The sequence below is a fragment of the Neopelma chrysocephalum genome, unplaced genomic scaffold (genome assembly GCF_003984885.1).
Source record: "Neopelma chrysocephalum unplaced genomic scaffold, ASM398488v2 Primary Assembly neopelma1_147, whole genome shotgun sequence".
NCBI lineage: Eukaryota > Metazoa > Chordata > Aves > Passeriformes > Pipridae > Neopelma > Neopelma chrysocephalum.
This window is the reverse complement of record NW_020897809.1, coordinates 7,329,965-7,352,614: the sequence shown is the minus strand read 5'-3', so window position 1 is coordinate 7,352,614 and position 22,650 is coordinate 7,329,965. Positions and strand designations below refer to the sequence as shown.

At 43.2% G+C, this 22,650-nt stretch overlaps 1 long non-coding RNA gene across 1 annotated transcript; it reads right to left on the bottom strand.

Moving 5' to 3' along the window:
• Window positions 1-19,205: 19,205 nt before the first annotated feature.
• Window positions 19,206-21,885, bottom strand: LOC113975983. The gene is made up of 3 exons (XR_003536974.1): window positions 21,809-21,885; window positions 19,774-19,796; window positions 19,206-19,318 (listed from the first exon to the last, which is right to left on the bottom strand). It is a non-coding gene; the product is annotated as an uncharacterized LOC113975983 (long non-coding RNA).
• Window positions 21,886-22,650: the final 765 nt, after the last annotated feature.

Genomic DNA, 22,650 nt, shown 5'->3' with positions numbered 1-22,650 from the left:
CATTGTCAGACTTTTCACAGGACCTAAATTACCTTCTCTTGCAGATTTCTCAGTATTAGTGGCCACTGAACATTCAACATTTATTAAAAATATTTTCTGTCTTAGTCTTACCTTATGCTGCAAATCCCAATAAATAACACCAAATCCTGCTGTGGGGGAAAAAAAATACAAATACTCCTATAGTTATATACCCAAATCCCTCTGGGCAGGATGGACTCTCAAGGGCCCAAGCCTGTAATATTTAAACTGATGGAAAAGCCTGACTACATCCTATATCTTGCTGCATCACCTCACAGTGCAACACAGCAGTACTTAAATCCCTGGGGGACTAAGAGAGCTACCCTACTGCCTGAGTTTGGGATTAAAAAACAAGCACAACTAGTCTTCCTCAAAGAAGAGGGATCCTTCTCATGATGGCCAGATCCACACCAGGACTCTTTGGGGATGTGGTGCTTACCCTGGTAGGAATGACTGGATTTGGACTGGTGAATAGAGATACTACATGTGTGCCAGCATGTTTTGACTGGTCAATCTGGTGGCTCTACCACTGGAGAGCACCCATGCAGACAACAGCCAGGCAGCCTGTCTTCTAGGAGCTGCTGAGAAGCAGAGCATGCACACATGGGAGAGCAAAGCATGCACACAAATCTATTTGTCCTGAGTATTGTAGCATAGCAAACAAGATACTGATGGTATTGAAGCCAAGTAACAGGCAGGAGAGGGACTGCCAGATTTTATTACACAGACATATATCTTCTAAACCCAGTAAGAGCTGCATGAGCACCTCCCCAAGCTTACACTATGCCATCAGTCTAATATCACAGTGCCCTCCAACTGTGCACCAGAAGTGACTAACAACTGTCCAAAGTTTTGAAACCCCTCCGTAAGCTGAAACTCTTCCAAACCAGGAAGAACATTTTGTTTTCCTACCATCTACATCTGGAGGGAACACAGCTGGGAGCCTGCATTACTGAGTAGTCCTAAACCTCACAGTAACTCATCATGACCTTCTCAGGGTATTTGGAAGTTCAGTGCTTGCAACCCTGTTAAGTTTCTGTCTGCATTCAGGTCCTATTGGACCTCCCCAGCAGTGGCAGGTGAGATGGGCACAACATCTGCACCACGTGCTGGTTTTGCTACCGCAGTCCCAGCATGTCAGAACAAGAAATTCTCTCCTTGGAACCCAGGCACAGTTTGTATTCAAAAGATTCCCAGACTGGGGAAACAGGGGCTTGGAGATACCATTGGGGTACCTCCCCATATTCCAGGGCGATTTGAGCACTCTGCTCTTTAAAACATTTGGCTGAAGCTGGAGATAAGGAAGCAGGAGGCAGTGCTTGTCCATGCAGGCACAATGCCTTTGCTGATGGATTTGCAAGCCCCGGATTCTTAGTTTGAAGCCTGTAATGAAAAGACCAGATCTTTGGCTGCTGTAAGCATTTGCTCAGAGATTGTATTCATTTTTATCCCAGTTGAGGAACCACATTCAGGAAGTCTAATACATATGTTTGATAGAAATAAATTTGTTAACAGTGTACTTTTGTGTTTTCAAAAAAGGTATAAACCAGATTATTCTAAACTGAGCTTTATTTGCTTGGAAGCCTGTGACTCAATAACAGAGACAAGCCTGGTATCTTAGGAGCAGAGTAGGTAGCGAAGACTACTCAGAAATCTCTCTGAAAAGAACTGTTTCCTGGACTTCCATCTATTTACATTGACTTGTTCATGACCAGAATCCCAGGACCAAATAATCTGGTCTTGTCATCTTCTACATCCATCCAGCCAGGAGCCAAGATATAGCACAAGAGAAACCCTGGTTTTAGTACCTCATCTGGAAAGTCCCCTTTCTTAGCATAGCAGCATCAAGCATGAGATTGTGATCTGGGGTATTTCATTCTCCAACTCCCCAGGTTTGAGCAAAGGCAAGTTTGTCCCTGAGAGTGGGGTGAGGGGCCATACTATGGGGAAAAAACCCTACTCTGTAAATAACAACATAAATTGCCAGCAGTGGTCAGAGCAGTACTGTAAAAGTCTCTAAACGAGATAATGAACATGCTGAGAAACTTCTCTTTCTCCTTAAAACCTTGTCTTGTAGTCAGGGACAGAAGTCCCATTTGTTCCTGTCCCTCTTGCATCAGAGAAACTTGGGAAGGTCTGTCCCTTCTCCCCTCAGCACCCCATGTCCTGACAGCATAACCAGATCATCCAGAAATAGCAACATTGCTGAAACTTTCTACAGTGATGCAGCCTGGCCCTGGGGAAGGAGGAAAATGAAAAAAGACAACTGTATAAAATGACGTTTTCGAAGAAACAAATGTGACTTAGGTGCTGCCCTCATTGACCATGTCTAGATGAGGTTTTGGGTTCCTCAATCTCTTTAGAACTGCTGAAACATTCCCTTGTGATTAAAACAGAGTTTCTTGTTTACTGAAGGAGGTACGATTAAAATAATCATCACCATCTAAATACCATTTGTGAGGCCATACCCTGCACATACTGCCACTAAGTCAAACCCAGGTTTGTTACTGCAATTTTAGGCATAAAGAAGTAATTGCATATGCCTGGACATGACAGGGCTGGTCAAACCCAATTCAAAGAGCTTCTATTTCATGAAAACCATGGCTGAAAAGGCATATAAATATTCTGAGTCCAGCACTCGTTCCTGACGCTCTGTGTTTTCACTATTCTAGGAAGCCTGAGATACTATTTTTATTTAGACTAAAAATAACAAAAGCTTTTCTCCAATCCTCTGGGTGCCCTGATTTAATTATATCTGCATTAGGAAACTCCAGCACTGCTAAACTCAGACAGCCACTGTCCCATAATGTCTAGGAGGTGTATCAAGGAGGTGTGGTGTCTTCCTCCACCAGAAACTCTATCCAGAGATGTCTTTTGCAAAAAGTTTGGTCCTGGAAAGGTACCAAATCAGCTTAGTATGGAGTGGAGAAAGCTCATTCCAAATCTCTGAGCCACTGCAGAGGAAGCCAAGCCAGCTGGCTTCTCTCTTTCATAAAGGAATCTTTCAAACAAGGACTTCACTCCAGTGCCCAAGATAGACAGAAGGGAACAGGGCGTTGGATTTGCAGCTGGAGCTCTTATTACTGCCACAATTAGTTAGGGAAAGCCAGCCCAAGTAGCCCTGCAGTCTGCAGCCCAAACCACCTAGATCAAAGGTTTGCAGGTAATGCCTTAGACTCTTCTTGCAGATGTTGGCCCTGGAGTGATGATTCATGAATTTCTGCATCATGTGCTCCCAGGAACTTTAACCTGTGAGTCCCAATCTTAGTTTGGAAATGTTCTTAGTTGCAGCCCAGTGAGAATATGGCTGTTCCCTACTATGGGTGACCCAGGAGGGGGTACCAACATGACCTACAAGGTTACCCTCCATTTAAGCACAGATAGTCTGGCTGGTTGAGTTACTGGTGCTCTGCACTGCTCAGGGCATGGCCAGACTTCCTCTCAGAGCACTTGGCTTGTAAGGCTCGTACTGCTGAAAATGTTAAAGAACAGCCTGACTGCTACCAAACCTATATATTGATGGCAGCTAACTCGTGTACTTTTTAAGAGGTTGTTGTATTTCCAGCTGTTTACAATGAGACAGGCTCTACTCTCTTCCACAGAGGTATTTCATTCTCCAACTCCACGAATCCACAGAAACTCCCATGAACCTGACCTTCTCTGAAGTTTACCATCAGGAAGGGAGGGAGAGAAAAAGCTAATTCGTTTCTACAGAAGTTTTCATCAATAGTGTGATTTCAGCAAAGCCAGAGAGAATTCCAATGCCTCTCTCAGTCGAGGAAGAAAGCACAGTCATATGCCTTGCCCAAACCCTCTTTCCAATGAACAGTGCAGCCAGTGTCACTGGAAAAAAAATAAAAATTAAGCAAGCAGGGTGTTGGGTTTTTTTTTTTGGCTGTTATTTCTGTGGTTACAGCTAAAAGCAGCAGTAGCAGGTTACAGCAGAAACTGAATATGCTACTGTGCAGAGGTTCAATTCAGTGGACTGGGCAGCCTTAAATTGCTTTTTAAACTTCATAAATGAAACAAAACACGATTATCTCTTTCAGTGGGGGCATGTTCAGAAAACACCAGCTGGACACAGTACAAGATAGCTCAGGCGTATGTTGCGAAGTTTAAAACCTGAAGCAATTAGAACTGCACTGAAGCTTACTCTGTTTTACTTCCATTTGGCATCCCGGAGCTAATGGAGTGGAGGAGCTTGAACAAAGTGCTACAGTCAGCCTCTGTGGCTTATGCCCTGAAATGCCCCTGGCCAACAATACCGTACTGCAGTCCTCCAGTCCTTCAGAGGGATCTCCCAAATGTGGGATGGGGGACTAAAGCCACCCCCAGCCTCCTGGTTTTAACAAAGAAAGACTAGGAATACCTAATAATTAGTGAGGAAATAAAAATCTGCTGCTCAAATTGCAGGGGTGGCAGAAAAGAACATGCTCTGAATGAAATATAAATCCATACTGTACTGCAACATGGCTCTCATCCAAGCTTGCATGGAGTGTGCAGGCTGAAGCTCCCTGTTCAGAGCTCCCCTTTGCACCATGAAGCTGGTGAGAGCTGGGGCTGCTGCTGTGCCTCAACTTTCTGCTAAAGGGGGGGTCAAATCCCTCTGGGCTGAAAGCACTGAGTTCATGTCACTTTTTAATGATGTCCACAGACTATGTGGAAAAGCTTCGTGCTGCCCAGCAAAGCAGCTGAAACTGAGCTGTAAGATAATCAGTGAGAGGGGATCATGGTTATACATTATCTAGAAATATGGCTGGCCCAGCATATAAACTCTGGCTCCATGCAAGGAAAAGATTAGGAATTGGGGAGTAAATGTAATAAAGGTCTGTTATTCTGACAGTTAATTCTCATCCACACTGCAGTGCAGTATATATGGCTTTGCTGTAGTCCTGTACCTTTTATTCCCAGTCCTCTGTGTGTGTGTCTGTGTGTGTGTGTGTCTAAGCAGCTGTGTGGTGTTTAACTGCCTGCCAGGTTAAACCATGACTGTTGTCCTCTCCTATTCTGCTCCCTTAGCTGTATTTTCTCTGCTAGTTGTTTTGTAGCCAGCCAAACTATTCCTGCAGAGTCCAGCAGAGATTCATGGTGCTAAACCAGCCAAGCATGCAGGAGATGGATGCTGGCTTTCTAGAGCCTCTGTTGAAGATATCCAGAGCTTGACAAAGTGGGCATAACTCCATGGATCTCGTGAGCTACTGCCTGACTACACAAGAATGTATAGTTGTGTGGTTGCCACAGCTTTAGCTGAAGAAGAGACATGCTTAACTAGTTTTCCAATGAAATCTTAATTGGACTATGCAGAAGCCAAGAAAAGAAAACCATTTTCAGCTGGAGTCTCCCAAATGTATTCTGCAATCAGTCAGGACAGAAGAGAGAAACCTAATCCTGAGTCACAGTCTTCATGACCAAGGTTAGGAATGGCAGTGAATGACACAAAGCAAAATCTCCTCATCTTGAATGCAGTGTCTCAAACACCTGTCCTGCATTCAAAGAAGTCTGATCTGTGATTTCATGTTGATGTTTGTGAGTATGACAATGAAACTTGAAAAATTGCTATAAGGAAACTGGAAAGGAAAAGGTATCAATCAACAGCAGCATGAAATCACTTCATGTTCTTCCTTAATGTGTTAAATAATGGCTGAATAGAGTAAAAATATGTAACAGCTGAATGAAATATTAGACTGTACAGAAACAAATGGCAGTGCTAAAATTATCAGCTTTTCATGCATGGAGAAGTAATGCTAGTTCTATATGGACTTAGCCATCACAACTTTCCATCCAGTCCAGCTTTTGAAACAATTAATCTCATGGAAGCCAGAGCAGGAAATCCTGCTGGGGAACCAAATGTTTTAAAAACAGTACTTTGATGAAAGATCCAAGAGCAGTGAAAGCAAACACACCTGACTTTCTGGGCTGCAGTCAGCAAAAGCCCCCATTAGTTGCAGTGACAGATGTGAGTATCTCTGTTCTCCTGTACCAAGTCTCTCTTGCCAACTTTAAATCATATTAAGTGATATTCAGTAAATATCATATTAACTAAGTAGGGGAGAAAAAAGTTTTCCTTGATTAGTTTCAGATATCTGTTTTTCTCCTTATCCAAAAAAGCCCTTCCACCCACCTGCCCTCAAGAATATTGGCTGTAAAATCAATCATCAATCTGAAGAAACCTGAAGAAACTCATCTAGCACAAGCATGTCCCAGGACATTGGTGTCCATACCCTCTCCAGATACAGAAGGTGCCATTTCTAACAGTGTAGGACTTGGTACTAAATCAGCATCTGAATAACCCCAGTTCCCAGGATGCCAACAGGCACCTGAACAGAGGCAGGTGCCAGAATAGTTCTCTGAGGCAAGAGTGAACTTGTCCAGGGAAGATATTGAGAAAGCAGGAAAAGCATTGTCATCTCCCAATTATGGTGGCTGGTTCCAGAGGGGTTGTAACAACTGGGTAACATTCAAAATGTCCAGACTCATACAATCAACTAAAATCAGCCCATTTGATTACTTCAGAGAGGGCAAAAAGGTACATCCTGGGACAGATTTTCAAGGATCAGCTTTGCCCCACAGAGGGGAAATGGATGTGAAACCCCCAGTGTATTCAATTAAGAAAGGTAGAAAGAGGACACAGCAACCTATTCAGCTTGGATGGTGGGATTGAGGACAGAAACAGGGAAAGCAAGTTATGCAGGAGACAGACTGTAACAGGAGGCAATGAAATGGGCTGTGATTTTACCATTTGTTTCATACAGGCTCTCAGGGCAGCCCTGCCTGACACCAGAAAGCACATCCAAGACATGACAAGCTTCAAGTTCAACATATGTGGGTGGTAGAATTTCTTTTACAAAAGGGATAAAAACCTCCACCATAACCCAGAAAGTAGTAAGAACAACATTCAATAATACATCTTCTTAATCTTGGTCAAAGAACAGCTGAAACATTTTCCTGAAATCTAAAGTAAATTAATCAGCATGAAGCAGACACTGTTTAGAAAGTTTCAACCCAAATAGTTGCAATTTGGCAAACCTATAAGCAGCTGAAATGAATTATTGGTTCTGGAATTGCTGGTCCATTTTAGCAATAGGTGGTATACCTGCATCACTTGCCATATGCACAAAATCCAGTATTGTGATGACAAAGACAGAAATGAAGGCTGATGATGTTAATTGCTAAAACCTAAAGCATTGTAAGGAAATCAGGGAAAGCAGGTTTTTCCTTGGAGTTAAGAGGTGGTAATTTCACCCTCTCTTGCAGGGGAAACACTGGTTGCTGAATTTAAATTTTCACAGATCAAAAAAAAAAGCCCTCCGGGTGGTTTCTAATCCATACAGTTAACCAAGCCTGTGAATTTTGAGACCCCCTCAGATAGACAGCATCTTATTTTCAGAGGCTTTTTGAAAAGCCTAACAAAGATTAAATGAGCAGCATTTTTATTATCCATTCCAACACAGGGGCCAGGAGTGGAAACAACAGGGGACACCACTGGGTCAGTAGGCAGGAGCTGTGTCTTCTCTAGATTAGAAGCTCAAGGATGAAAGAGTAGGTATAATTTGTTTATGATGTATACAGAGCTGTGTAAGGGACTGAGTTTGGAGAAGGAGGTGATGATGAGCATCGGTGTGCAGGAGGAGCACACAGCGAATGCACCAGCCTACAACTTGGATTGACAGTTGCATAAAAAGAGATTAGTATGATGACAGCATCCTGGGTTTTGAATTTAAATTCTTCAACCAGATTCTAGGGGAGTATTATAGCTATTACCTAAGCAAAGCAGGTGAATTGTCAAAGTAATTTCAAACACAAAGAACCCCGAAAACTCACTGAGATGGATGTTTCCTGGGTGATACCTTTTGGGATCAGACTTTATCAAAGCACATCAAAAAGATGTGCAAAAGAAAGTCCTCCCAACTATCTCATCAAGCAGTCCCCAAAGCCACACCCAACGACAAGCTCTGTTCCCAGTTTACCATACTGCACAAGTCCTGAGTAAAACCCATGGGAATCAGCTGGGAATGCAGAGCTCTGCTCACACACTCTGCAGAACTTCCTGAAGCTGGCGCAGGCAGGAGAAGAGCCCACTGGCCATGAGGTGTCAGCATTTTCCCCCCAAATTTCTGCTTCAGGAAGGGGATGCTCAATTCTTCATGGCAAGTTGCAACATGGTTTTAGTGATGCCACTATAAAAATACTTGATTCAGAAGAGACTGCGTTGCCAGACTGGTTAATGCAATGAGGAACATGACGCATTTATAGCTCTTCGTGGCAAAAAGTATGCAGCTAAGTGTACAGTGAATCTTGAAAGCTTTGTAGAAGCCCCATAAATGTTTCTGTGTGCTAATGTGGTGAGAAGTATGCCCTACCAGTAGCCACTGGCAGGCTCTTTAACCAATTATATCTTCACTGCCATTTTAAACCACCTGTTTGGCTCTTTTAACAAGGACTTCCAACCCACACTACCCTCTTCCAAACATCAAGAGTATATCTCCAGATCAACTGAACATGGACAAAGTAGAAAGTAAACAGAGCCATTACCAGAAAGGAATGAGACAGACTTCTCCCAGAGGCATGTTCTTACAGTCGTTACATCAAGATGAACTGACTTGGTTGTGATGGAAGAACAAGTCAGTGGCAGAGGAAAACAGGTGACTTGATTCCTAGTAGTTTGCTTCAAAAAGTTAATCCTTCCTGATGTCCATCCAGAGAAGTTTCTCTGACAGACATCCAGGTTTGTTATCCTGGTAGTTTCCCTCTCCCACCTCTGGGAATGCAGGTGGTGCAGAGAGCCATGGGCTTAGTGCTGAAGGTCAGTCTCTGAGGAAGAGCAGGTATCACTTTTTGAGGATGTCAACTGTCAGGTAATCCCTACCTGTCCTGCACCCTGTTAAGGCACCAGCGGCAACATGCTGCAGGAAGACGATTTCAAATACATGCTACAAAAAGCCCCCCCATGTTGCAACAGAGGATCTCTCCAAAATAATACTGACAGGGAAAGCCCCATGCCACAAGCTGGAATGCTGCCATCAAAAGCAGCTGGCTCTTGGCTTGAACACCCAACTCGTGTGAGAATCAGGAACCTGGAGGGGTTTTCTGGCTGTTTTGATGACCTTTAACTACTAATCCAATGTGGGGTTTTTTGTTCCTTTCAAGTGTTTTACTTACACATTCAGAGTGTAAGTTCATTTCCAGTTCACTTCCAGAGTAAAGGGTAAACCTGTCACTTTGCTCCAACTTGCCCTGGGAAAAGTTATATTATCACTGCAGCCAAACATGATCATGGGGGCATAGCCTGGGTTTTTATAATTTCAGCAAGTTCTCTCTTGTGCACACTCACAAGAGGGGGGATGTTCCTCCAGAGGTCATTAATCCATGGGTTACAGAGCTTGTGACTGCCAGCCACATTGGGTGGACTGCCTTGGCTCTTGCGGAGCCCTTCCCGTCGGCTTTTGACCTCGCTGAACATTTACACAATCTAAGTATTTCTAGTATTTATTTTCCAATGCTCTCTTGGATCTTTGGAAGTGTGCACTGTCCTTGTTTGGGTCATCTCACTGGTGCCACTGTAGAGGAATTGTTGGCTCCTTGGCAGAGACAAAGTGCTCAGATCCTCCATTCCGGCTTGAGCAACCCTTTTGGGCAGCCCAAATTTTCTCAAACATATCTGTTATTCAAGCTTGCATTACACAAAAGCAACCATCTCTTGGCTTGTACTGAACACCCATCCCCTCTGAGTATCATGGACCTGAGGGGTTTTTCTGGCTGTTCTGCTCACCTGCAAAGGAGCCTGGAGGGAATGAGGAGTCCTCCTGCAGCACAGTGCACGGATGGGAAAGGATGCAGGACTGCCTGAAGCAGCCAAGCAGGCTGCAGTTGCTCTTCCCACGATGTTTTCAGAAGACAGGATGTTTTGCTCTGGAGGAAAAGGACAGAAGTTGCAGAGAAATCAGGTATCTGGTTGAACTTACATAGATGCACAGGCTGTGTATGTTACTCTTACATCTCAAGATGTAAGACTAACACTGATCTCCATGTCTCTGAGGGGAAGGGAAAACATTCAACCTTCTACTAAATTCTCCTTATTTGCAGATTTATTTTATTTATTGAGGGTCTCTCACAGCTCAGGAATATACAGAAGTGTTCATTTAATTTACTGTCAAGTGCCACACTGTGGTATGTAGTGTTTCATGCACAGGCAGGATTCAAAGGTTTCACTGAACTGAAAAGCTGAGTTGCATTTGATCACCTTCAAAGGGGCCAAACTCAAGAGAATGGGAGGAAAATAATTTTTCATAGGTTGAAAGGAGACGGAAGTTAATGATCCCTCATGGTTAACTTACAGTCCCTTATTCATTCCGGCTGTTAATGTTAAGTCAACTTCACTGCTGCCAACTTATCTCCTGCAAGACACCTTTAACTACTAATCCAATGTTTTTTGTTCCTCTCAAGTTCTTTGCCTTACACATTCAGAGTGTAAGTTCATTTCCAGTTCACTTCCAGAGTAAAGGGTAAACCTGTCACTTTGCTCCAATTTGCTCCGGGAAAAGTTATATTATCACTGCAGGTAAACATGAGCATGGGGGCATAGCCCGGGTTTTAATCATTGTGCACACCCACAGTTCAATCCAAACAAGCTCTCACAGGGGTTTAGTTCTCCATTGCAGCACACAGGCTAGTCTACTTGGACTGTATTTGGACATTGAAATGAAGTGTGGCTGAGAAACTGGCTCAATTTCAGCAAATGAGGCATTTCTGCCTGGGGTGCTCACCTGCACCATGAGAAATGAAGCATCTTGCAAAGGTGCAGGAGCTTTTTACCTACAATGGGAACACTCTAACCCCCAAAGCTACACTTTTCCAAGGATGCCCACTGCAGCAGGGGGCCAACCTCAGAGCAGGTCAAGCCCAGGCTATTCAACTGGAGTGTTTATATACAAACCTGCTCAGAGTGCTGCTAAGGACAGAGGGAATAATGCCATTTCCAGTCCAAAGGCAGCCTCTATCTGCAAAGAAGTTCTGCTGCTCTTTCAAGAGCAGCCAAGAGCAGAGTGTGCTCTGCAAACCCCCGTCCACCCACAAACAGCAGGAGCCTCTCCCCCGGACTGCCTGAGTGCATCGGGGGGACTGAGCCCCCAGCAGCTGTGCTGATGCCACACTGAGCTGCTAGATCTGCTCAGATCCACAAAGGCACCACGTGCTCCCAAAAACATCCCCTGCACGTGCCTGTAATTTTGTCTAAATTCATCTTTGAACCTTGTGGGCTTTGCAGGCTCCCCCTCTCACCCCTCCACAGTGCAGTGCAGACAAACCCCTCTTCACTGCATTTGAGGGAAGGACTAGATAAATAAAAGCTGTAATAGAGAGGAGCACACTTCCCCTGCTGTGCATGGGGAGCATCAGCTGGAAAGAAGCCAAGTGACTACTGAGCCCTGGAAGAACAAAACAGCAACTGGTTTTCCTGAAGAAATACAAATTGAGGCTGAAAGAGATTTGAATTAAATGAAAATCCAAAGAGGAGCAACCCAGCTACTGCAAAGCATCCAGCCCTTGGGAGGAAGAGTGTTTATCCCCAGCAGTGCTGCTCTGCCGGGAGCCTCTCCAGCTGCTCCCTTGTCAGTGCCACGGATACAGTGAATTCCCATAAATGTCCTCCGTGACTTGTGCTGGCCCATCGACCACAGCCAGCTGAGAGGAACCACATCTGAGAATGCAGGGCTGAAATCAGTCAACAGCAAACCGTCCATGGGGGGGACGTTCCTGTGGAGGTCATTAATCCATGGGTTACAGAGCCTGTGAGTGCCAGACACGTTGGGTGGACTGGTCTGGCTCTTATGGAGTGCATCCTGTTGGCTTTTGACCTGACTGTGCATTTACATAACATAAATATTTCTAGTATTTATTTCCCAATGCTCTCTTGGATCTTTGGAAGTGTGCACTGTCCATGTTTGGGTCATCTCCTTGCTGCTGCTGCTGCAGAGGAAATGTTGGTTCCTTGGCAGAAACCAATGTGGTAATCCAGATCCTCCATTCCAGCTAGAGTAATCCTTGTGGGCACCCCACACTTTCCCAAGTGTATCCATTACTCCAGCTGACCTTACACTGTATGCTAGTATTTTGCTTTTTGTCTGTTCCCCCCTCTCTGTAGTTGTTACAAGCAGTCAGACGGCCTTTGGGCTGTGATTGATGGTGATTGACAGTGTAAGACTGCAAGACCTTTCTGTTCTAACCCCTATAAGTGGGGGAATGGTACAGCTTTGAAGTAAAAAAGGTTGTTCTTTTTTTCTTTTTCTTCTTGAGAACATCAAATCTTCTGGATCAGACAGGCCTTGCTCAGGGCAGTGTTCCTAGAAAAAAAGATTGGTTTAGCTTTAACCTCAAACTGCACCCTGAGCAGTAACGGGCCGTGGGTGCAGATGGATATAAATTCCTCTGGCTATGTTTTGAGCTGTCCAGATGCAGGCAGGCTCCAGGCCAAAATCTGTTATGCTGCATGAGTGTGGCACTGAGCCCGGCACGGCGGGTCAGAGCCCTCCACACTCAAACACAGGGGTGGGAGTCGGCCCCCCCGCACCCGAGACTCTCAGTCTGGAAGGTGCCGGCATCTGGTTCGGGCGTGTCTGACATGGGCAAGGGGGTCACGCCTGCCTGTGGTCTCAGCGTTATGCATCTTTACACTTTTTTTTTTCTTTTAATTTGAATCTTTCGCAATTTCACTCACGAACACTTGGCTGCCAAGTGAATTGTGATTTACAGTGAACTACTTGCAACACCATCCGTTCAGGGGAAACCCCTCCAAAAAAAAAAATTTGCAGGGTTGCTTGCAGCATGTGCCACGTGACCCCAGCTGTGGAGGAGGCGGCTCACTCCTTTGTCACCGTGCCTGGATGCCAGGGATGAACAAGGCAGCTGAGAAACTCCAAACGCTGTGTGAAGCAGGGTTTCATTAAAATAAAATACACCAAGCACGTTGCACGTATTGATTTGTAATTCTCACCAGTGGTTGCTTTCATAAAGTAATTGCAGATGCTCGCTCTTGTCGCCTGCAAAGAGAGCAGTCAAAATCTTTGTCTTGCTTAACAGCCTCTGCATCAAAGACCTCGTGAGAGGCTTGGACACTTTAAAAGGATCAGCAATTATCTGTGGTGCTGGCTTTGCATTTACTTTCCTTGCATATTCATGCCAGTGATATTTTAGCATGCACATAACAGGAGGAAGCAAAGACTGACAGTGGGGGATCCAGCTGAAGTGAAGCAGATGTCTTTTAAATTCAGAACACATACAGCACAGTAACACTGAGTGATCGAACACAAACTAGAAATGAAATCAGAAAAAACAGATTTTTATACTTGAAACTGAGCACTATAGAAAGAACAAAGAGTCTGAGTGGTGCAAAACAAACTTATATTAAAAAATTCTTCACTCTGAGAACCCTACTGCATTGCCAAGGACAGGTAAGGAATTTCAATAAACTTAGTTTTATGTTGACTGTGTCCCTTTAATTATTACTTTTTGGCACAGCACACAGGACACCTCCAGGCCAAAACACAAGTGATGTTGAAAGTACAACTGTTCCTTCCCTTTGGGAATGAAAGTTTTCTGACTGTTATATAAACATATTTGGATCTATTTTTTAGAGATTCCTCCCATTAGCAATTATATTATTAGCAGTGAGTCAGAGAGCTTTTTGCTGATGTTTTAAAATACTTAACTTAAGGTCAGAACCTACTAAACTTCACCAAGCAAGCAGACCTGGTGTGAAACAGCCTTATTCTCTCCGGTGGGATTGCTCTAATGAGCAAGGGTTGGCAGTATGTGATCTTAGATTGTGAACTATATAGAGCCACTTCCTTTTAATTGCAAGGCACTGGGCACATCCAGGCAAGAGCAAAACGTAAGGATAAAAGAGCAAGTTAGAGAAACAGGAGATAATTATAAAATGAAAAAGAACCAAGGGTGGAGGGTTTCTCTTTTTCCTGGTTGATCTGGGAAACTTATTCAACTGAGGCAGCAACCAGTGGTCATTAGAGGAGTGCTGTGACACACAGGCAGTAAAAAAAGCTCAAATCCAGGCTTTTACAATAATCACAGACCTGAAGGCAGACATGCAGTTTTTCTCGGAACAGCCTTCTTCTAAAAGCAGACCTGAAATGTAACCCACATGCCTGAGGCTATCTTTGGTGCAGAAGCCCTTCTGGATAAACTAATGTGATGAGTTCCTTGGCAGTGGAGCAGAGTTACTTATAGTTTTGATTTGGCTTTTGCACAGCACAGATGAGGCTGTGGGGAGAGGCCAGCAGGCTGGGGAGGCTCAGCTGCTTTGTTTTGCTGTTACTCACTTAGGATTTTATGAAATTTTGATCCATACAGATCAGACGACTGCCTCCCCTCCCACAGTTTAATTTCACTCGGGTTTCAGAGAAAGCTGAAAAAAATGGAAATAAAGCTAAGCTTAAAGCACAGCTTCTGTTTTGGGCATTTGTCCACTAGCTTAAATCACATAAAAGGGTTGGCTTCCCCTAGTTTGGAGAACATTTCAAAATACAGCTCACACTTTTCTCAAAAACCTTTTGATTTCCCAGGCCGTTTGAATGGCCACGGGCTGGCTGCTGGTTGTGAGGTAGAACCACGCGGGGTTTACACAGTTTTGCTTTTTGCTGGGGTACGTTTCTAGTAGAGCTTTTTCCTGCCAAAACCACAAAGGATGAGGCAAAGAGGAAAAATCTCCAAGGCTGTCAGTGAAACGACTCTTGAATAAGGTGACATAAGCCTCACATACAGAAGATTAAGCCTAATCTCTGAAAAGGGACAGCAGAAAGGCTGGTAGGCTTCAAAATGAGCTACAACAGCTGTGTTTTGGTTGGCCAACAACTGCTCCTGCATTGGCTGCGGCTGGCTCAGCTCATGTGAACAAGTCAGATTATTAAAATACAGCGTTCAGCAATCCCATCCTCGGAGCACTTGACAGTGCTGCCTTCTCCTTTGTATGTCACTGCTTTGGATGTGGTAACAAAGCAAAGCTGAGCGATAATGCGACGTGACAACAGAGTCAGTGATAATCGTGTGGTTCTGTCCGTAGTTCAAAGCAAAAGATACCATTTACTGGCTTAAAGCTTGTCTTTTTGTTTCAAAAGTACCTTCTGGGTAGGGAAATGCATGCCCTTCTCTTTGTCTAGTTTAACTGCTGGGTTTAATTGGCCTTATTTTAGAGCATAATAGATAAATCAGCAAGACATGGCAGAATTCAGAATAAATCAAGCTAAAAAGCTTTTCATGACTTACTAGTCACCACAGAAGGAGAGAAACTGCCCATTTTCCACAGTAATAAGCTACGCTACCAACCTGAGGAGTAGTTTAAAATAATTAACAATACCAAAAAAGAAAGGGTGTGTATATGAGTGGTTCAGCAGAGCCACTCCACCCAGTACAATGGGAAAAAATTAACTGGGTGGACCTGCATTCCCGTGGCAGCTCAGAATGTCTTCTCTTTATATTTATGTGCCTGGAGATACACATTTCTTGCACATGATCACAAGCGTTGAGACAAAATAAGATCTTGAAAAGCAAAGCAAGATAAAACAACACACTCAAGGAAAAAAATGGAAATAATTTGTACAGCAAGATAAAGAGCAACTCACTGTGTTTTCAGGAGTGCTGCTTTCCTCCTGTGCAGTAATTATATCATTTATTAGGCGATGTTTCCTGTATGATATTTAGAGTTATTGTGGGAGGATATCATAACATCCAGGTTTATTAGATAACTTTGGGAAACTTGCTGTGGGAGACTAAAAGAGAAAAGAATGAAAGAGATAAATTGTCTAAGAAAGATCAAGTGCTCTGTTCGAATGCAAAGGCACCACACACTTAATGGAAATGGGAAATAACTGTGCAGTGCCCTTTTTCCTGCAGATGTAGGATGTCTGGTATTCAGCTCTAACCTGGTATCTAGGACATCTCTCATACTGACAATAATCGGGGGAAAAAAGGGATGCAAGCCCTGCCAGTTCCTGCTCGGAAGGAAGGAGATCAAAGGAGAAATGCATGTGCAGAAAGGCTGGGAGATCTGGAAGAGGAGAAGACTGGAAGGAACTCAGGGGGGACAAAAAAGCTTGTGCTATACACCAAAAAAAGCCCACAGTGCCCTTAAGCTGTTTTTTTCACAGAGGAATTTCTCAAAAGGAGTTTCCTTCCCATTGAAGGATTTCTGTATGACTCTACTCTGGGGCCTGGACATTTGAGGCTGATCAACAACCCTGCTGTTGATGGCAGCCTGGGGACCACAGAGCTCTGTGCCACCACTTTGGTACAGGGGCTTGAGGCTAAGGTCAGCCAAAAAAGTTGGCTGGGCTCTGACACAGGTTCAGACAATGTATTGTACCTTATTAGAATTGTGTTAGTCCAGGTCTGGCCACCATCACCTCTTTGTTGATAATTTTTTTTCCTCAGGAAAGTCTGAGAATGAAAGGCAACACCATTTATTTCACCTTCATGATCAAGATATTGAATTAATACTTATTTATAAAAAGAAAAGACAATTGAAGTGTAGTTATTGTTTGGAAAAACAAAAAACATTATATCAGTTGTACAGAAAGAAATATTCAAAGTATTCAATTTTTTTTGGAGTCAAATCAACTTGATTTCCTCTTCCTCAATAGGATGTCCCTTTGGTATTTGATGTATTTTCTGTTTTTTGAAATGCCAATTTTGTTGTTATTGTTAGTGAAAAAGATGTTAAGAATCCTCCCAGAGTGCACTCATGAATAAGTGTTGAATTCATTCATTTCCTTAAATCCATCATCTTGGCTGTGTAATGTTACTTGAGGTAACACTACTGCAAGGTCTCTGCTCAACTGGTACCCCTGTGTAGAGCTGAAAACATCACTACTGCCAGCTTTGCCAACAGATCTCAAACATCAACATCACTGATCCTTTTGCAGAAGCAGAATCTCCTTGGCAAACCTCAAGGAGGAAGAGGAGGAGGGGGAAATAAATTTTAGTGCCCAACAGTGCATAAGGAACAGAAGTATCAATCTCACCTGATCCCAAGAGCTTGGGCATTTTCATCTCTTGCTCCACTGTGTTCTTTCTTGTCAGTGCTGTGTGCACACATCTGCTACTGCCTGATTCGAGCAGAGGGAACTTGAGAAGAGTAGAGACTCCAAGCATTCCTGTCCGCTGGAAGCTGAGCCTGTGGGTCAGACAAGGGAGCAGGGGATAGGATCCATCAGAACACTTGGGATACTTGGGAGGATAAAAGCTGCACACCACTATGTCTTTTACATGCAGTTACTCTTCATAGCCATGTCTGGTTTACGGAGCTGGGAAGCTTTTCCCTTATTTAAAAAGTAAGGGAACAGCAACAAAATGGTAAGGTGAGTCTGAACTGCAAGGTTTTTGTTTGCAGCAATGATGGAGCAGAGAAGGAAAAACTTGGGGTTTAGCTTTTCAGAGTTTGGAGTGACTGCAGTTAGAAGAATCACCCTTTGACTTGAAGAGGAGCACATTTGATCTGGGAATTGCTCAGATAAGAAAAATCAATACAGACTGCGATAATTTGTTATTTATACGAAGTTGTTCTATTCTTGACTGCTGAAGGCTTTACACCTTTTAGTAACAGACATTTTTTGAACAGATTGCACCAAAGAATCTAAACCCCACAAAGCTTTTCTCTTGGCTGCTGGTTAAAGTTTTAGGTTCAAGTAAGATGTAAAGCAGTGAAGTGGATGAGGCGGAACTCTGCAAGGAAAAGTTTGAATGTGGAGACTGTTGACAGTTCTTAGTTGGGGAAAGGTTTAAGCTCCACATGAGAGGTCTGTGAATAGATGTCAAACTCTTCTGTCAAGGTGGGTTTTTCCATGGCAGCATCATGTCCTGCCCCAAAGAGCACCACAGGCAGAACAAAAGAGAATAGCATCAAGCTCTGCTCTGCAGCAGCATTTTAAAGCTGAAGACAATTCAGCTTTGTTCATCTGGAGAGAAGAAATTGTTCTTTGGTTTTTGAGTGCTGGGTTTGTTCTGCACTGCTGCTAAGCTGGGGGTTTTGCCTTTTTTTCAAACTTTGTCATGTGAGGAAATCCATATCTAGAGTAAAACAAGCAAATTCATCTTACAAGGTGATTGTAAATGGAAGCAGTCACTAAGGAGGCTCTGTCTTAATGCAGAATTTGATTTTTTCCTTTTTTTCCATCTCCATTCATTGTCTGCATGCAGCTACTCAGGCTTGCCATTTTCAGTGTCCCCGATTAACATTTTCTGCTGGACTAATGCCATCTGCCTTATCGCTGTGTTGTCTCCACCATCTGAGCTGCAGACCAAAGGTGTCACTCCAGTAGTGCAGTTGTATAATCACAAACTCTTTCACTGTGGTATGGAATGGTGGCCTCTGAAACCACAAGTGTAATTTGCTCTAAGGTATTTCGATTTTCAGATGGAGAAATACACATGTGGATCTGAAGTCTTTTGGAGCAATAATTCCATAGTAAAAATGAGACTGGTGGTGACAGTTTTCATTATGGTAAAGGAGATGAGTTCTTAAAACTTCTTTTGGCAAAATTAAACCCTTCTGCTTGGCCCAAATAAGTATAATTTCTCTGACTCAAATGTAGATCTGATATTTTGCTATTCAATTAAATATCTCTGCCCTCTTAGAGAGACTGCAGTTGTTACTCAATTTCCTAAACGTGGCACTCTGAGAGAGGGGGGGACTTGTTCACTGCTTTTTTCCCTGAGGCTGTATCTAGGATCTGCAAAAATTAACCTATAAGTGAGTCTTATGGTGCAGCTGCCTTGTATTTGTTGTGCCATCGCCCCTGTAAATACAATTTTTTCATAAAAACAAACCTATTAACATCCGTCAGTTCAGTCACTTCCATGACCTTGGCAGGTCAGTGTCCTTGATAACAACTTTCCTGTTTGTTTTAAGCTGGTTTCTCACATGCTCCTATAAGTGACCCCAAACAGCAGAACATGGGAACACATACATGCTAATCACTCAAAAAAGCACACAAAGTTTCATTTTAGGTCAATCTGCCTCAATAGCATCCTTTCAAGAGACCTTACTTTGGTGGGTGGGAAGGATGCACTGAACTCTGATCATAAGTGTCTTTCTGATTCACTTCCTTCACTATCCACTCCAGGGCACATTTCCCTTGGGAGATTTCCCACAGTCAGGAAGTGATTCTATATGTAGCAGCCTACACAGCACCATCTGACCTTACCATGCACAATATTTAAACAGTGTTGAGCAACTGACTGTGTCAGGGATGCCAAAGCTTGAAGCAGTGCAGAGTTCCAGGGGAGACATCTCAAACTGGAGATACAGAAGGGATGAGGGATTAGTTACAAAATCAAGAGGGATTTGGAAACTTTACCCCTTCCTGTAAGTACTGATTCAGTGAAGCACTTTTTTTCTGCACTGCAGTTGTAGCCAGCAGCATATACAGAATAAGTATTGAAATATTTTGAAGTGCTGTCACAGTGTGAATGATTTTCTTTAGAGCATAAAATCAGACTGCAAAGTTATTTTCTGTCTGCAGTGACACAAGAAGAATTTGAATGTCATCATCTCTGGCCCTGGGCATAGAGAAAAGCAGAGCTGGCCTTAACTGGATTCTCTTTCATTCAGTCCTTCTAAGAAATATAAAATCCAAAAGAAACTCTGAATCTGGCTAGATGTCTCATAAGAGGAACAGGATTTCTGCATAGCTGAAACAGCATGGCTTTGATAATTTAAAACACATGATTTAATCATTTCATTATGCATACCTTTTCTCAGCAGGTGCCACAGCCTAAAACAGACAGAGACAAGCATTAGATAAAACAACATGCTTTCTAGCTGAAGAGATTGGAATCAAAGAGCTTAATCTTGCAAGGTGCTGATATCCTCAGTGCCTTTGGACTTGGCTGCAAACAGCAGGTGTGCCATGCACAGCTGAATTGAGCCTTAGCAGAGTCCTTTGCTCGGAAGAAACATCCTGCGGGATTACTTTGATGTTTCCCTTCCTTAGTGCATATCTGCCCATGTCCCACTCTCCTCCCCTTTATCTGCACATGAATGGTGTGAGGAAGAGTTCTGCCAGTGTCCTCACATGCACTGTCAATTCAGGCTGCTCCGACCGCCCCCATCTCCCCACCACGCATCCATCCAACATCTGTCCAGGCTGGGAAATCATCGTGGAAGAGACATGGATCTCAGATCAGCCCCCCAAGTACCAAGAGAAAAGAGACTGATTGTGCTAAGTAAAGTTTCTGCACAAAGACAGGTTTTAGCTCTTTAGATCACCCATTCCAGACAGAAAGCCACTACCCCCAGCACAGCCAAGGACAGGTCCCTCGAATCCCCCAAAGGAAATGGGACAGACCAGCCAAACCTGTCTGAAATCTCTGCAGGGGACACCCGAGCTATCCCCACCTAACAGTCCGCGCTAAATTGCTTCAAATCCTGTGGTTGAAGCCCCCCACAGGAAAGAGCAGGGACTGCAAACTCAACATCACCACAACTCGGCAGGTAAGAGAACCAGAGCAGGCAGCCCTCTCTCCACTAGAAAGGAGGCTGAGAACACCGACCAGCTTCCTGCAGACCTAAACTGGATTAATCCAGTGACCCAAGGAGGCAAAGCTCAGTCCCAGGTCCTAAAATGTGGTCTCATGGCCAATTAAATGCTGTTCAAAGGGCAGCAGAGCATCAGAGAGCGCTTTGATCTCAGAGATGCCAGCCAGATGTGTAATATCTACTCAGGTGTTTGCCAGGGATCAGTTTACAGTCCTTGCACATCAGACAGACAGGTTTCTTCCTGGGTTTGCTAACAGAAGCAGCAATTCTCACAAATCACAGAGAACAGAAATAATCCCTACCTTTTTAAACATCAAAAACTGTAAAGCTTCACAGCTGCACGGTTCTGAAATTGAATTGAATGACTTGACTTGCCAAAACCAGAGATCAGAGTTCTAGGTCTTTCATGCCCCAGCTGAAAGCATCAATAGCACTCAAAGAAGAGCACAGTGCTGCCTTTCAAACACCAAATGTGGCTTTAGAAGCATTATTCGGTCTTAACCTTCAAACATGGTAACCTCAATTCAAAATGGATGTGAAGTAAAAAAAAATGACTTTCAACAAGAGCATTTTATTATTTAAAGACCACTTTTCTTTTTTTTCTGAAGTTGCATCTAAAACTAGCCAAGGAATCTGAATTTTGATTAAGTTTTGAATTTAAAATAAAAAGCATTTGAGTTCATCTTTAAGTGGCTAGGCAGTAATGTGAGTGTTTTCTCTGCAAGCAATGCAACAGTTCAAAAGCAATACCCATGTAAGCACAGATCACACAGGGATCCAGAGAAAAAGGCTTTTGAGATGAAGCATTCAATTCCTAGAAATTACTTTTTCCACTGATCCATAAGAATCCCACGTCTGTTGACTTCTCCTCATGTTGTAGGACCTCATTGCTCAACTAGAATATCTTCCTGCTTAGCTACAAATCCCTTGGCTTCATATATTGTCCCAGCACCTGAAATACCTGAACAGCTCAATATAAATCATGTATTTATCCTCCTAACATCCCTTTAAGTTCTGGCACTGTTACTACCTACCTTTTACAACATCTAAAGGCAAGGTAGAGGGAATCTAAATAACTGGTCAACAACAGCTTTTTACTCATATCGGTCACTGCATTATTCAATCAGGTTATTATAGAGAAACAAACTGTTATTAACTGCTGAATAACATTAAAACATACCAGCATTAAAACCAGAACTATTCTTCTTGAAAACACACAGAAGGAGGTCAAGTCATTATTTTACTCACCACAATATCTCCTTTGTCAGGATGAGCTGAAGAGCTCAGCCACTCTTAGGGGGGCATGTCCAGTCCCTCATCATCTGGGGGAAACACCTGTGGGGACTCTGACAGCAAAGACTAGATTCATACATATATATACATATATATAAACCATACCTATATTTTTATGGTTTTATATATATAAATCCTCTCTCTCTCTCTAAACGTGTATTTAGGTGTGTATGTGAAATGTAAAAATGTAAAATCCATAATTATCTTCAAAGTATTTGTGACAAATACTTTCTCTTTTTTGCCTTTTTATCACATCCCTCAACAGCAAAACCCAGAAGCACTTTGTGTCACGGCAGAGAAGAGAAAAGAAAAGAAGTGGGAAAACCAAAGCCAAGGTAATTAAAAGTTTTAGATCCAGCTCTGCTAATGTTACCAGCACTTTCTCAGTAATCACTGGTGACTGGTGTGTGTATTGCATCTAATGCTCATCCAAAAACCAGTGCTGATAATACAAAAAGTCAGGGCCTACTTAAAATGCTGAGTGGGGAATCTGCAGAAGGGCGTGAGCTGGTTATGCTGGCTCTGAACCAGAAACATCCCAAGCCACTGAGTTGTGAGCTTCTTGAACCAAAGCCTTGTATGTTTTGCTGATGTCTGGTCCTTGTGTTTGTAATGCCCCAGGTAAGAAGCTACATCCAAACTTCTCTGCACCTGTGCAGCATTCGAAAAGCACAACTCAAATTTTACATCTTGAGACCACATAGACAGTGAACGATTTAAAAATAAACAAAAAGAATCCCCCCCCAACCTGCTGCTTATTTTACATTCTCAAGTCTCTCTGAATCTGTACAAATAGT